The sequence below is a fragment of the Gymnoscopelus braueri genome (genome assembly GCF_963280865.1).
Source record: "Gymnoscopelus braueri genome assembly, chromosome: 1".
In the NCBI taxonomy this organism is placed as follows: Eukaryota; Metazoa; Chordata; class Actinopteri; order Myctophiformes; family Myctophidae; genus Gymnoscopelus; species Gymnoscopelus braueri.
Genome location: NC_137603.1, coordinates 28954465 through 28970944, shown reverse-complemented (window position 1 = coordinate 28970944; position 16480 = coordinate 28954465). Strand labels below are relative to the sequence as shown.

Below are 16480 nucleotides of genomic sequence, written 5' to 3'. Positions count from 1 at the left end.
CTTGTAGGATCTTATGGACAAGACAAGTGTCTGTAAATTTGATACGATTATCCTAGCTCAGTAAGATTATTTCTTCCGGAGTAACAATGATGATGTGTGTTTGGCTTACTGTCAAGCACCTTAAGAGGCTGGTATTATACTGTCTGTATAGGTTTAAGTGTTGTACAGGAGTCTTGTGCCCAGCTAGTCCAACAGTATGTCAATTGATAATGGCTTTGAAACATTGTGTTGCTGCCTTAAGCTGGGCTCACGCTACAGGTGTTTTAAAATCCTAATACATTTTTGAAATCGGGTTGTGTCACGCACGTAATAGTAATTTTATACAATTGTCTTCTCTATAATCATATGCACACAAGATTTTGTAAATAATGGTGCTTCACTCACTACAGGATTTTATTAAGATTTTTTACCTTTTTGTAAATAGGGCCCAATATGTTTTTGTGATAGAATCAAGTGAATGTTTGTGGCAGAATATGATATATTGCTATGGCTTACAATACTTAAGTCCAAAATGATTTGTAACCTTTAATCTACAGTATGTGGCTCAGACTGTGAGGTTATAATTAAAATTGTGCCTGTTGAGGTGGACTTTCAGGATGACTTGAGAAACCCTACCACAGAATTAAGTTGACTCATTGTTATGAACATCTGAGAAACTAGTGAACATAGTTGTCTTTTTGGCAGTGATATTTGGGTTGCTTTGATAAAACAAAATCAAGGACTTTACTGCACTTGAGTGTTTAACTGTCATGTACATGTAGAGACAGTTGTGAAACACTATTTTGTTCACTATTGAAATTGGATTGTTGGACAAAAACACCATCGAAGCCTTGTTTTTTTAAGTGCCTTTTTTCCCCTCCATACAGACAAGAGTGACATTTTAGAAAACAATATTCATATTTCGTAGGCATCTTCAGTTTCATGCATAAGTTCCTGCCCTGTGAAGTAATTGACTGACAGTGAATTCTGGCTTAAGACATTGGAATAAGGGATGAAATGTGCAATTTTGTATTCCTGTAGTATCTTTTATTATTTACGTCCTCTTCTTTTTGTCTGTCCCAAGTTCTAAAGGTGATTTCATCTTTCATTGAACTGAATAGCATTGCCCTTTACCAGATAGCATTTATTATGAAACTCAAACCTAATAAGCACACCCATTCATTACAGCCACACACACACACACACACACACACACACACACACACACACACACACACACACACACACACACACACACACACACACACACACACACACACACACACACACACACACACACACAACCCTGACATTTTCAGACACGATAACCAGTGTGATTACACAATGCTAAATGTAGCGCACACTTATTTCCCTGCTGAATTAAAATGTGTTGCTTTAAACGGGTCCCTAATTGGTGACAAGTTGAAAGCGTACACATGTACGTATGTGCATGGCATCATATGTATTTTGGTTTTGTGTTGTGTCATTTTGACGAGTTTCCCCTCAGGGTTTTGTGGCTGAGTGGTGGTAATCATGACCAGATTAGGGTGAATATATAAGTGCGTGTGTGTTTTTTAAGGATAATTGCGTGAAGTGTGCAGACACAAGCCCCCAGCCTCAACCTCAAACCTGTTTCCTCTTTTATGCGTCATTTACTGCCTGTAAACAGTTTGTGTAAAGCAGTTTATAGATGATTTATACGTGTTTCCCCGAGCTCCCCCAAATGTGTGCTGAAGTTAAACAAACTCGTACTTTAATAGACACCGAGTAATAGGCCAGTAAGACCTGTCTGTAGGGCCAGTGCTTATGGAAGTGGTTTGGAGAACAGTAAGAACTTAGACCACAACAAAGCCTGTGATAAACTATCTGCCTTGCACAGAAAGTGGCAGCTCAGACTCAACATGATGAGTTTGTCTGGTTCTCCTTTTTTAATTTCCCCCTTTTTTTTCCCCCCTTGAAAGCCGCTCTGCTGTTGACTGGTTTCACAGGGTCCGTCTTGGTTGGTCAACACATTAAAACTTGTGCTATACCTCTTTTACAAGATTGTCTTTAATCTTTTGCCTCTTCCATGTCACCTCGAAACGTGTGAAGGCTGATATGATAATGATGTGGACCTGTCCAGGGTATTAGAGCTAAGCTGGCTGATTAGGCTGCGCATCGATTAGTCTATCACTCAGCACTCTCTGCCGGCCAGGCCTGGGCAGCTGGCAGGGAGGATGCACTGCTGCTCTGAAGGACAGCCTGGCCCCACTAAAAGTGCAACGCACGCACGCACGCACGCACGCACGCACGCACGCACGCACGCACGCACGCACGCACGCACGCACGCACGCACGCACGCACGCACGCACGCACGCAGCGACGCACGCACGCACGCAGCGACGCACGCACGCACGCACATTGTAGCCTACTGTACTCTGGAATATAGGCTACAAGGTAAAGGTAGATGAAGCATTACATGAGATTGTGTGATCACAAATGTCTAACCTCGATGACTTGTTACCCTCTTTACTTTATCAAGCATTGCGGTGTCTTTTTTTATATACTGTTTTTAGTCACACACCAACAAAATGTGATTTTGTTGAACGCTTTTTAACACATTCACTGCCAGGGGCTTTCTAATGCTGGCAGGTAGCTTCTGCCAGCATTTTGAAGCATTCTTACACATTTTTCAAGAACCACAGGATATTTATCTCCAGTATGATCGATCCCCTGATGGTTGCTAATCACTGAGAAAATCACTGTTCTTCTGTTAAAAAACAAAAAAATCGTAACCTCCCGTTCTCTTGTTATACCCAGTTGAAAATAGCATGTTTCGCCAAAAATACATAGTAAAAAGAAAAGTACACTGGAGCCGAGATACAGGATTTTAAAGTAATAAGTTAACCAGGAACTTGTTTGGAGCAATAAGCACTTATCTCATTGCTCACAACTAACCTAAGACATTTTCTGATAGGCCTTTTAATGATCTTGTTGGAAAAATCATAATTAATTACTTAACTCATTCACTGCCTGAATTATTTCTGGCCGCGTTTGCCCACTGCCAGAGATTTTTCATTGAAAAAAAAAAAGTACTCAGGAGCCGAGATACAGAATTTTTAAGTTTTAAGTTAACAAGGAAGTGGAATAGGAGTCTAGATCTTCGAAAAATCATATCTCCTTGGTCTTTGGGTCAAAAAAAAAAAAAACGTTTTTTTTTTTTTGGTAATTGGAAATAATTATGTTTTTTACGTTCTAGGCAGGGAATGAGTTAAGCTACATAGCAGATTTATAGACAGAAGACAAGTCTTGTGTCACATAAACAACTGCAGAGATTTAATGTCCTGCTCTCTGTGTTGTCACAGTGTCATACTTCATCCAAACTTTTTTCTACTTTCCACTCGTCAGAATATGTGGCTAAAGATAAAAGCACTGAAGAGATGGGGAAAGAGAACAGAGGGGAGATGCATTATATGAGAGAAAATATGAAGAAATAGGGCCGCAACTATCGATTATATTCTCAGCAACTATTTTATCGATTACTTTTTCAATTAATCGAATAATCAAGAAGCGTGTTGTCTTTAATAATTTGTTTTATTTTGTACATACTGTATAAAGGAATTGTCCCCCACATTTTCTTTTTGGGCGGTGTAGCCGCCCCTATAAGTGGGGTTGGGACACCTCATTAGTATTAGTTTCCTGCACTGTGATTGGCCCAGCTGGCCCAGTTAGCTGTACTGTGATTGGCTGACTCTTTTGGCTGACTCTATTCAGCACTGTGATTGGCTAGCGAGACACATGATGACATTAATAACCTATAAATAAGATTATGGACTTCCAAAAGGCCATTCTTTTTGGAAGTGAGCTTCCATCACTATGATGACCACCGCCCACTTCACACTGGGTGTGATTTTTATAATTACTATATGGATTGGTCTGATTCTGTACTTGGTGGTACAACAGTGTCGCAAATAAATAGCGAAAATAGCAGCGCTACATGCTCACAACTCATTGTGATGCAACAGCGACACGTTGTGATCTTGTAGATCGGCTGTTTTTAGATACTAGACCGGTGCCCAAAGGGTACTTGGGGACCACGCAAGTTGGGAACAATGTAATTTGGGAACGATGCATGCAAGTAGGGAATGCATGATCCAGCCGGTTATGCAATAGCCGTTGACCTGTTGTCAGAGTACTCGCTGTACCCGTTCGTTGTGTGGTGCCTGCGGGCACAGGCCTACATGAGAACGATGCAGGTCAGAAACGATGCAAGTTGGGAATTTATGCATTTATGGAATGCCGTTGTACTTGTTGTCAGAAAACCCTTAGTAGGTCTTGTACAAGATACCACTTACATTTGTACAGCAGCACAAACGTGACGCAAAGCGCGGCCAATCTATGAAGCCGATGTGTTGGGTTGGCCAATCAGGGAAGCCGATGCCTACACCCCCTAAGCACACAGAGTTTCGGTGCTTTTAGTCTACTTGCTACCAGCCTCTTTATTGTGTTAATTTGTTCATTTAGCATACTGTATATACATGTCGTGTACACAAAGGTGTGTGATGTTATTACGTGAATGACAGCTACTGGGTTGCCACCACTGAAGTGATAACCCCCTAAAGGACCCCTGGCAAATAGAATGCAATAGGGGAAATTGTTGAGTGTAAAAATGAATAGGAAGAAATAAAACTAAGAAACTGAAAATTAAGAAAGTTTCAGAGAGAGAGAGAGATATAGACAAATTAGAATGAGAGCAGTTGAGAGAGACAGATAAATGAGAGAGAGAGAGAGAGGAGAGAGGAGAGGAGAGGAGAGAGAGAAAGAGAGCGCGAGAGAGAAGCCTAGTAAAGGTTAGGACCCTTGCCTCGCCTGAACACTCTGAGGCTTTTAATACAGGAACAAAGTAATTAAGGTTCACAGCTACAGAAGAGGCCAATTAAAGCCGAGCGTAGGCTTGCGTCTGGAGAAAGGCATCATTTGCTGCAGGAACCCAGGCCTTTTATCGGACCAGTGGGAGCCCTCCCTCAGATACCATGGGAATCAAAAACGCCTGCCAGACATCTCTCTGAGAAGTTTTTAGTTCAAATGAATTCACTTTCACCCAGGAATAGGCTAATAGCGAAAAGTGGGATGATAGCTGATACTAAAGCCCAAGCCTCATTGAAAAGTATTTTAAAAGTTTTTTGAGCAATCAAATTATTGTTTTATTTTTTTATTGAAAGCAATGTCATTGAGTGCCAATGACGTCTTTTGACGGCCGTTTTCAGTGTGCCATTAGTGCCAATGACGTCTTTTGGCGTATTTTATTTTATTTTTTATCTCAAAGGAACTAGGAGAAAACGATTTTCAAAAAGTTAATGCTCCATCCACTTCAATGTTAAAATGTAAACGGAGAAAATAATGACTCTTTTCCATTTTTCCTGCCTGTGGCATATGGATCAACAAGCTTGAAATAAGCCTGGCAGTGAATGAGTTAAGATTGTTATTAAAAACAAACTCTAACCCTAACTACAGTGTGTACGGGAGGTTTTCAGGTCCTTTCAAGTTTTCCACATTTTGTTATGTTTCAGACTCATTTTAAAATGGATTCATCAATCTGCACACAATACTACTACAATGACAAAGCAAAAACATGTTTCTGTATTCAGACACTTTGGTATCACACTCGCAATATTATTCATTAAAAGGCAAACACCTTTATATATAAGATCTCACAGTTGTTGGTGTATTTCGGAGTGAAAACCATGCCATGAGGTCAAGAGCATTGTCCGTAGACCTGCGAGACAGGATTGTGTCAAAGCACAGATCTGAGGAAGGATACATGAACATTCCTGCAATATTCAAAGTACCTACAGTAAGAGTATGGTATCGTAGCCTCCATCATTTCATTCTCAAATGGAATTGTAGCCTAAGCCTCCATCATTCTCAAATGGAAGAAGTTTGAACCACCAAAAGCTGTCTGGCTGCCACGCCTAACTATGTAGTCTGGGATGAAGGGCCTTGGTCAAACAGGGAACCAGAACCCATTGGTCACTATGCTGTTACTATTGGGCACTATTGGTTACATCCCGATTGCTTAGTGGAACCCAGTGTGCCCCCCACACCCTCGATGACTGCCTGTCTGAGGTCAAAAGCCTAGGACACTGTCACAGATCGCATTTTATTTTTGTCAAATTTATTCACATGACATTTATTGGAGAATCATTGGCACATAATAAAATGTCAATACAAGCAAAGTAGAAATCTCTCAGTTTTCAAATATACTGCATACAAACAACAGAACAGAAGATAGCGGTTTTAAACTTAGGAGTAAAAAACATTGCATCTTATAGCACCTGTAGATAGATCCAACGGTCAAACAGTTTTTGATAATGCTGCTACTCTGGTTCTGTCTTGTTTAGTTTTTTGTTTGTTTATGGTGTTTTGATTTTTGCTATTCTCGTTGTATACGCCGGTATATGTTTACTATTATTACCATCATTGCAGCTACAATGTCTGAGGAACCAGAAAAACATAATTTTACTCTTCCATACACAAGATGTAACAATAAAGAAACCTTGAACCGTGTGGCTGCAGCATCATGCTGCAAGGATGTTTTTCTGCATCAGGGACTGGGGGCCTTGGAGCAATCCTGAGTGCTCAGGATCTCAGGCTGGGGCGAAGGTTTACATTTCAACAAGACCATTATCCAAAGCATACCTCCAAGAAAAGAGTGGCTTCATGAAAACTCTATGAAAGTCCTGGAGTGACCCAACCAGAGTCTGGACCTGAACCCAGTAGAGCATCCCTGGGGAGTTCTGAAAATGGCTGTCTACTAACACTCCCCATCCAACCTGGCTGAGCCGCCAAGAACAATAAGAGAAACTTCCAAAAGAAAGGATGCAAAGCTTGTGGGATAATTCCGAAGAAGAATGTCATTGCTGCCAAAGGTGCTTTTAACCAAGTACAATGTGAACAGTCTGAGACGAGTACTTATGTAAATGGGATATTTCAGTGCTTTCTTTTAAATAAACGTAGGAAACATTCCAAAAAAACGTTTTTTTGCTTTATCATTGTGGGGTACAGTGTTTGGATTGAGAGAGAAACAATGATTGAATCATAAGTCTGAAACATAACACATTTTGAAAACTTAAAAAGGGTCATAAAATGTTCTGCATGCACTGCATATATCTATTATCTCTAATGTTACTATAAAAAGCAGCTTCATTTCGCAACAGTTGTAACCCCCCCCCCCCCATGTTGTCCGGCTGTTAACTCATTCACTGCCAAGAAGAACGTAAAAAACGTAATTATTTACGTTCCCAACCTCTGTCAAATATGCTATGTCTTACTCTTACTTCTAAACTCCACCACATACGCTATGGAAATCCTCAATTATCCCTGACAAAGCCCTGTTTTACTCCAGTCAGCTACGATATCCATTTGTGTGCTGATTTAAAGCAGGGATGGAGGGAGGAGCAAGGGCTTGATCTTGGCACTCTTGTTTACTGAAATAATTGATATGATCTGATTCCATGTGATTAAAGGGCTTACTTCAGTATACTGGAGCTCAGTGGCATGCACGAATCCAAAGCCTACAGATCATTTTCACCAGTTCCCCCGAGGCAACTAGTTATTCGGTATTGAGTTAGGCTTGTTGTGGATTTAAATGGATGACAAGGTGGTAATATCATAGCATGGTAAAAATAGTATTCATGCCAAGCATCATTTGAATGGAAAACTAAGGTCATGTTTTGCAGTATACATGATACAGGGATTATAACAGCAGTAAGCTGTATTGACCATATTCACATGGCAACCATTTTGCTCTTACATCACACTCAGGTGTTGGTAAACCTGACCCAGACGAGTTCCACTATTAGAGGTTGGGGTTTATGACAGGAGCAGCACTGTCAGGTCAGCCTGTGTTTGTACACACATGAACACACTTTTTTTCTGGCTGCTGATTAGGGAAGGTTATTTTTGGGGACATTTTTGTTGTTTTGTGTTCATGGTTAACCGTAGCATGTCATACAAATTAACTTTGCAGTGCACAAATCACGAGCCTTAAACACAGCAGCTTTATCATGAAGTTGTATGTAGCGCAGCTGACATCAGTACTGTGAACTAAGCCAACCATCTTATTATGGACAGAGCTTACAAGGTGAACAGAGTCCAAATAACTTAACCAGTCATCCTTTATGGGAATGTTTTCCACTGCCTTGTGGTTTCCTAGTCTATTGTTGTTTAACAGCCAAGCCATTAAAAACTAAAGTAGAACTTAGAGTCCTTATAAACTGGGATTTATATGTAGAATACAAAGCTGTCTTTCCCCCTTAATGTGTGTCTTGTTTTGAAGTTAATGTATTTATTTTGTGGCAAATTGGATATTTCATACATCCAGGCATATCTATATCAATATGCATCAATAATATCAATATATATTGAACAACAGGATGAAGTTAATGTCGCCCTGTGGCTCTGCACCGTGTAGGGTGGTTCAGGCATCATGTCAGCTCTTTACTGTGGTAGAAAAAAAACAGCATGCATCCCACTAACAAGAGTGTAACACTGCTAGAGCAGCACAATATTGTACAAGGAACAATTATATTTAAAGTACATTTTCACCCATTTTCAACCTATCTTCATATAATTGGTCCCCACTAATGCTCATGATAAAATGGAACCATTCTTTCTACTCAGTCTGTGTCTCATTGGAGGGCTGTGGACACTTCAGAAACCTGCCTGCCAGTGACGTCATCATTAGGCAGGTTATTTTTTCTAACAATTTTTTTATTGACGCGAGAACAATGGCTTCCATTATAGCATGCTAACTTTCCAGGAATAGAAAGCCTGCAGTTTCTATTAGCTTGGATTCCCCATTGATGATGTCACTGGTAGGCGGGTTTCTAATCTGTCCACATCCCTCCTCTGAGACACAGACCTAGTAGACAAAAATGGTACCATATTATAATGAGCATTAGTGAGGACCAATTATATGAAGATAGGTTGAAAATGGGTGAAGTCGTCCTTTAATATTTTTTTATAGATTATATTTATTGCGATGTGTGATGTGTCACAACTGCATACCCTAATGTGTTTCCGGTTCAAATCTGGGATGACTGATTTATCCTGCGGGCTAAAAGGAGTGCGGAGGGTTAAAGGAGTTGAATTAATACTTAAAGATGTGCAAATTGCACTGGGTTTCAGCGGTGCACCATGGATGTGGTGGATGAGATGAGACAGCCTTCTTTTTCAATGAGCAAAGCAGTCGGCCTCCCATGCACGATTAATAATGAACCAGACGGCTCTGTACAGTTTTCTACATGACATGAAAATGGCTTTTTAGTTGCTGTTAGGCCTTTTACCTGTCTGCAGGTGTTTGTGAGGGGCTCAGTGGGAGCACCAACTCTCGCCTCTTAACATGCTTTTTTTAACTGGTGGAAACCACATGTAGTAGGTGATGAGATGGTGAGGAGAAGCTCTGTGTGCTGTTAGTTTGAGGTGTGGCAGTGATGGACTGTTAAAACTCAGTTTGGGGTTGCACGCAGTGTCTAGCAGCCCCTCTCTGTATCATAACCCATGACATTTTTACTCAACCTCTGCACACGTTGGAGACAGGAGAAGAAGGGGAAATGGCATGCATTTCATGCATGTATGCATGGGCCTCATCTGACTGGTGGAAATGAAGGGTGGACCAGAGAATGTTGTATTTCTAAAAGGTTTGTCTCAGACACAGCGGGTAGCACCTAGTCCTTATCTCGCTGGGGTTTGGAGGGAACTGAACCATCGTGCTCTGTTGCCTGCCTGTCTGCCCCTATCTGCAATGCTGATTGATAGCTCTTTCTGTAACCCCCCATCCCACGCTACCTCTGTGCTTTGCTGCCTCTTTATTTCTGTCTCCTTTTTTGTTCCTTTCCCTCTTTCATTCTGTGTCTCAATCGCTTTCATTCTGCCTCCCTCTGTAGACTGTGAGCTGATATCATCCTTTTGAAAAAGGTAATGATCCCGGTGTGTTGAGATTATGTATGTGTGCCGCACAGTGTAATGGCCTGGCTTTTTTTTTTTGTATTATTGCCTGCCGCATACTAATCCCACAACTGAAGGAATGAGATGACACCTGCAGGGAGCTGTGCGCCAAGCTGCAGCCCCACATGAAAGAGCGGCCATTAAAAATGATCAAAGAAATTACTGCACTCGGCTGCACAACACCGCTCTCATGCCCAGCTAGGTGTACATCCCTCTGCCCCGACACGTGCACACGCACGCGTCCTACACGCACGTGCACCAATTAGTATCTCCCTCTGATGGATATTTTCCAAGCGATGCTCTGTGGATATGTCCTGAGTCTAGTTGCCCTAGGCTTTCTGCAGATGCTGATGCACCCATGCTCAGCGATCGGAAATGGTGGACATGTGCAAGTTCAAAATGGAAGGCTGTTATCAATGCCTCCTCCAGAAATTATTCATGGACACATTTTTACCACAAGTGTTTTCCAACCATATATTTATATGCCCTATTTTTCCCACATGTTGGGATGTTAACAAACGAGAGTTTGATACTCTAGGTGTTTCTAGAACAGCTATAAACATAAGAGGATTATGGAAGTTTCTTCAGGGGTTAGTTTTTATTACGTTAGCTGGACAAAAGGTAGTCTATGAATGCTGATACGGTATACAGGGAAACATACTGGAACATTTACTGTAACCATAGATATTTAGAATAGATGGGTCATAAGCGCCCTACTTCCGTATTAGGGCTGTCAGTTCTCCTCTATAATCCCATTTATTTTCGAATATGTTATATAATTTATAATTAAAACATTACTTTTTAAAACGTAACTTTCTCTGTTACTATAAACAAGTGACGTTTATAGGGAGAAACATGAAAGCATTTGTTTTCGCATTGGTAGGTAAGGAAAAAAAATAAAATAAAAAAAATTTAGCATTTGAATATTATAATTTCTTTTCACATTCGAATTATTTTCGAATAGTGAAATTCGTTCTGGACAGCCCTATTCCGTATTCACAGTCACCGATTTTGCTGAAGGACCCAGTGACACTTATTGCTATGGATACCATAGCCAATGCATCTCCATATCGATGAGACGCATCACAGAGGCCCCCATGGATTGATTACTTCCTCTCCCAAGTTTGACATGGAAGCGCGTCATTGCTATGAATGGAATGTCATATCGTCTATACATTTATTTCTATGACTGTAGTCTATCATTCTGCTTTGTTATCTCCGATGACTGTAGTCTATCATTCTGCTTTGTTATCTCCGCCAGGTTGAAGACAGGGCCGGAGATTGTTTTTGCCCTTGTGTGTGTTCTCTGTCCGCAGCTAATCTTGCAAACTACTCTCAACTCTCAAAACTACTCTCAACTTACAATTTGGGGTTGATTGGATCTTGCGTTTGTGATGTATGGTGTTTTTTTTTTTGGCGTGGCACTGTAGGGTCCAAGCCGTCGAGGAAGAGGGTTTGTGAGTCTAATATCCACATCTAATATCATTACCACCAACTACAGTAACTAACGAGTGGTACGTTGCTCAGAGATTCTCGTGTGTTGAACTTTAACCCAACCCCAAGACTTTTTTTTGGAAGTCACTGACTCTCCATCACAAATAGACCTCTCCCACAAACTTTGGACTCCAATATAGTGAATCGGTATGATCTATCATAGTTTATTGTAGAACTATGGTAGAAATCTTGCGGTTGTGCTGATATACAGTATAAGAGCACTCCCCCTCATTTGATACTTCTTAATCATGTGAAAAGATGCTTTGCTTCTTTGACAATGGAACATAACATAGGCTACGCACTCAGGGATTTAATTTTCTCTCACCAGGCTGTGAGAGAAAAGGCTCTGCCTTGAAATAAGATTTTGTGTCTTGCCTGGTTAAATATTAATAAATATGGGCATAATAAATAACCGTGTTACTGTCATCCAGTCCCTTTACCCTTCTCCTTTCAATTAATGTGTTTCTCCTGAATGTGTATTTCACTGTACCTACTCGTCTACACAGTAAAATCCTCAGTGTACATTTGTACCTCTTTGGATGTATAAATGTAACCAAATGGACCCTTATGGGTACATTTAGTTACATTTGTACACACTTAACATGTGTACACACAAAAGCTGCTCTTATATCAGTGTGCATTGTGTGCTGGCTAGCAGATGACATTTTACTGCCGGCAGCCCACTACTCCTCATAATACATTTATTTATCCCTCGGAGGAGGAGAGAGGCACATACTGATGATTACAATTTCATTTCTTATAGAGTGCAGAATAATGCTCATCTTACTTTGCTAAATGACTGGTCTGAAATGGCAACCACTCCTTAATGTGCCGGCAGAATCAACACATAGAGTATGCACAAACGATATAGGGACAGTCTCATTGGCAGCGAAAATAGCTGAGCAGTGGAGAAATTGTCCCTGGAGAGATGCAAAAATGACCAAAATCTCAAGTGTAAATGATTGTAGCGCATATGTTTTTCGTTCTGTGGTTAATATAGGCTGTCTGAATCTCAGTGAATACGGTTATCACTGGGATCCATTTTAGTAAGAGCTTACTCTCCCTCTTCCCCCTACCTACCCATCAACCCCATCTCCCTCTCTGTTCCTCAGCAGTCCATTTGAGAACCACACGACTGCGTGGTTTGGTGGGTAATTTCACTGCCTTTTCATGTGTCGGTGGGTGAGGAATCCTCCTCCATTAGGTGGTGTCTTTCGTGTGATGTATGATGTATGCACAGAAAGGCAATCTGATGTTTATTCATGACTTGCAAGGCAATGCCTCAGCTAAGCCCTCTGATTTCCTTTTAAGGAACAAAACTACGAGAGATTGAGACTTCAGCTTAAAGGCACACGGACCCATCCTGAAGCACTTTTCTCTACCTCTCTGCTCTCACCCACCCTTCTTTTTTTATCATTTAAATTCTCCCCTGATATTATTTCTGTCAGTCTTAATTTACTTGACCATTCTTGTACCAAAAAAGAAAAAATCATTCAGTCATTTCCTTCTGGTTTGCCAGTCCCATCTCACCTCGGTACTTTGGGCTTTGGAGAGAGAGAGAGAGAGAGAGAGAGAGAGAGAGAGAGAGAGAGAGAGAGAGAGAGAGAGAGAGAGAGAGAGAGAGAGAGAGAGAGAGAGAGAGAGAGAGAGAGAGAGAGAGAGAGAGAGAGAGAGAGGAGAGAGAGAGAGAGAGAGAGATGAGAGAGAGATGAGAGAGAGAGAAGAGAGAGAGAGAGAGAGAGATGAGAGAGAGAGAGAGAGAGAGAGAGAGAGAGAGAGAGAGAGAGAGAGAGAGAGAGAGAGAGAGAGAGAGAGAGAGAGATGCAGGTTTCATAGGAGTAGCGTGAAAATGCTTTCTTTATATTGCGCAATGCTTCCCGGTTTTTCTTACACTGCAGATTCCTGTCACCTCCTGGCATGGACTTATTTCTTCTCATGCAGAAGCACAACAGCATCTTCAGCCAACTGTCTGTGCGGTGTGTACTCAGTGTGCACACAGTTACTTTTTAACAACTTCTGATCCCACTGATCTACCCGCGTAGACGCACATTTCGTCACCAGCTCATGTCCGTGGGGACATCCTTGGGGACCCAAGTACAATTGACTGCACATGCGCTAGAAAAGAAAATTAGACACTCTGTTTGTCTCTGTATTACATTAGGTGACTTGAAATGTAAGTGATGTTAATTGGAAGGGTTGTTGAATAGAATACAAGCAGGACATAATAAAAAAAACATAATAAAAAATACTTCTAGAACCTTTTCTTAGAATTTATTAGATTCTGAGGTCTTCAGCTAACAGGAATGCACAGAAATAATTGACCCAAGATAGTGTAAAACTAGGACACTAGACCTCTTCTCACAATGGCCTCTTGTCCTTGCACAAGTCCTTCTGTTGTCTGGAACGTCGTTCGATTTTGTGCCTTGTATTGAGTGCAGTCCGTGTTACTCTTGCTCTTGCAGACACCAAATTGTAATTAAATCACAAGCGTCTGCTGTCTGCGGACCTTCGCAGCTACGTACAGTAGAAGCGGTAACTATAACCAGCCCTAAGGCCTACATACAGTACTATAAAGGCTCTGACTGGGACACACTGCAAAGAAAGACTATAGCTGATGGTCAGCGGATGGCTGACTTTCATGTATGGTCCCCTGCGTGAGAGTAAATAGCTCTCCATACCAGGAGGTGGCAGAATCTGTTCAAAGCATGGAAACAAATACTGGAATTACTAGGATTAGAAATGTAAACGTCATGATCCTCGATTGTTCTGCAATGAAACGTAAAAAAAGTATTTTACCTGTTAAATAACTTACATACACAAACGTATTGCACGTACAAACGGTGGGTCGGGACCCATCTTTGGGTCGTGGAACACATTTTATGGGTCATAAGAAAAAACAATTATAGATTTTTTTCAGAAATAAAACTTATTTTTTTCACAAGCTTTAAATGCTTGTGTATGCTTTTATAAATGTAAAAATAAACAAACAAAAATAAATGATAGAAATTCCTTAACATTTCTAAATTTAAGAAGTACTGAAAATAGCAGATCTACAAGCGTGTAAATCGGCTATTTTCACCAGTTCGGGTCCCCAGGGAGACATCAAATTTCTCTTTTGGGTCTTGAGCTAAAACGCTTGGGAACCAGTGTACTAGAGGACATGCAGGTGCTACAGGCCGCAGCTGGACCTTACTGCCAAAGAAATGGTTAATCCCCAAGTTGTGTAGCTAACTGACTCTGCCATTATTGCCTACCATATCTAGTTACAACTACAACTAATTTAACTCAAATAGTTATAAATGTTGTCTAAACCAGGGGTCTTACATTTTTTTCAGGCCAAGCTTAGGACCCCTTAGCTGAGAAAGAGATGAAGCACGGACCCCCAATATATATTGTATAGAATTGTATTGCAGATTAAACTTTTTCATAGATTTCATAGATAGCTTCATAGACGTGTTTGACAGCACTATTGTCAGTGTTGTGTCAATAAAAATGTTGTTGTTGTTTTGTTTACATAACAATTTTTTTCTTAATATATTGGATACATGTTAATTTGTATTTTCAGACATTTAACCACTTAAACCCTCCATACTTCGTAAACTTGACCGTTGACTCTGTACTGTTCTTTTTCCCCTTTACACCAAACCTATTTGCCAAAAATAGCCGATCTATCTTTTGGTTAATGTTCCCTTCAGAATAGGGATGCTAGGGTTCAAGAGGTTAAGGTTTAAAAAAAAAGATCCTATCACAGAAAGATTTGGCGGCCTCACTGTAGTAACTGAAGACCCCCAGGGGTCCCGGACACCCCTGTTGAAGACCCCTGGTCTAAACACAGGGCATAGCAGTGGCAGCCATTTTCTGGTTCCACCCATTCAGACCCCATAAATTTTTCCTATAGAGATACCCCAAAATATTTATATCAATTATTTTAAGCCTAGAATCAAGCCATCCAGGCTGCTGGTGAATCATGACCATTAAATATTTGATTCTGTGAATTAAAAAAATAAAAATAAGGATTATATGATATACTATATGCGGTTTTCAAAAAAATATATATATAATATTCTCACAGAATCAAATGTTTTATGGTCATGATTCACCAGGATCCTGGATGACTTGATTCTAGACTTAAAGTAATTGATACAAAATGAAATTGAAATCTGGGGGTCTGGATTGGTGGAACCAGAAAATGCAGTATGTTAAGACTACAAGTAAGACGCGCGAACGCAGCTCGAGAACTAGAAAAAGTGCTCCTCGGAGCACAGGTCTCCGCCAGGTCAGGTAGGTTATTGTGGCCTCCTGGTGGCGCTATAATAGGCCAATGTTTAAAGGGTACCATTTGTTCTTAGGCCTTGCACGGCAATCGGACACTGCATTCATGGTTTGAGGCATTTTGTGCAACTTTTTTTTTTGCTAAATTGGACCTGCTGGTGGTGCTATAACAGGCCAATATTAAAAGGGTGGCATTTGTTCCTCAACATAGTGTGAATGTGCGTGCAAAGTTCGGACGGTGCGTTCATGATTTGCGGAATTTTGTTCAAAACAAGCCACTACTGCAAACTTTAGATGTCAATCTTAGCCAATGAGGATGGAATATGGAAAATCAGACACATCCGACTTGATCACATGACTATGGAGATCATGTGTACCGATTTGCGTGAAATTTGGATAAAATCGGAAGGAGTAATATAAAGAAATGTGTTTTACATAAGTCGGCCTCCTGGTGGCGCTATAAAAGGCAGATGGGAAAAATGCAGGGCAAAGGTTTTTCCTTGACCTCTAGGGAGTGCGCATACAAAGTTTTACACAGATCGGTGCAGTTATAGGTAAAAACATGAATCGGCCTGTTATAGCGCCACCATGAGGCTGATTTGAAAATTTTCAAGTGGCATTTCTTCCTCGGCATAGTGGAAATACGCGTGCAAAATTTCACCGAAATTGCATGCTGTGTTCATGATTTGAGGCATTTTGTTCAAAATGGAGCACTCCTGCAAACTTTGGAAGCCATTTTTAGCCAATC

General features: G+C 40.8%; 1 protein-coding gene across 1 annotated transcript in view; it reads left to right on the top strand.

Moving 5' to 3' along the window:
- pmfbp1 (polyamine modulated factor 1 binding protein 1) overlaps positions 1-16480 on the top strand; it is a 190411-nt gene that overhangs the window by 492 nt on the left and 173439 nt on the right. The gene's annotated exons all lie outside the window — the stretch shown is intronic.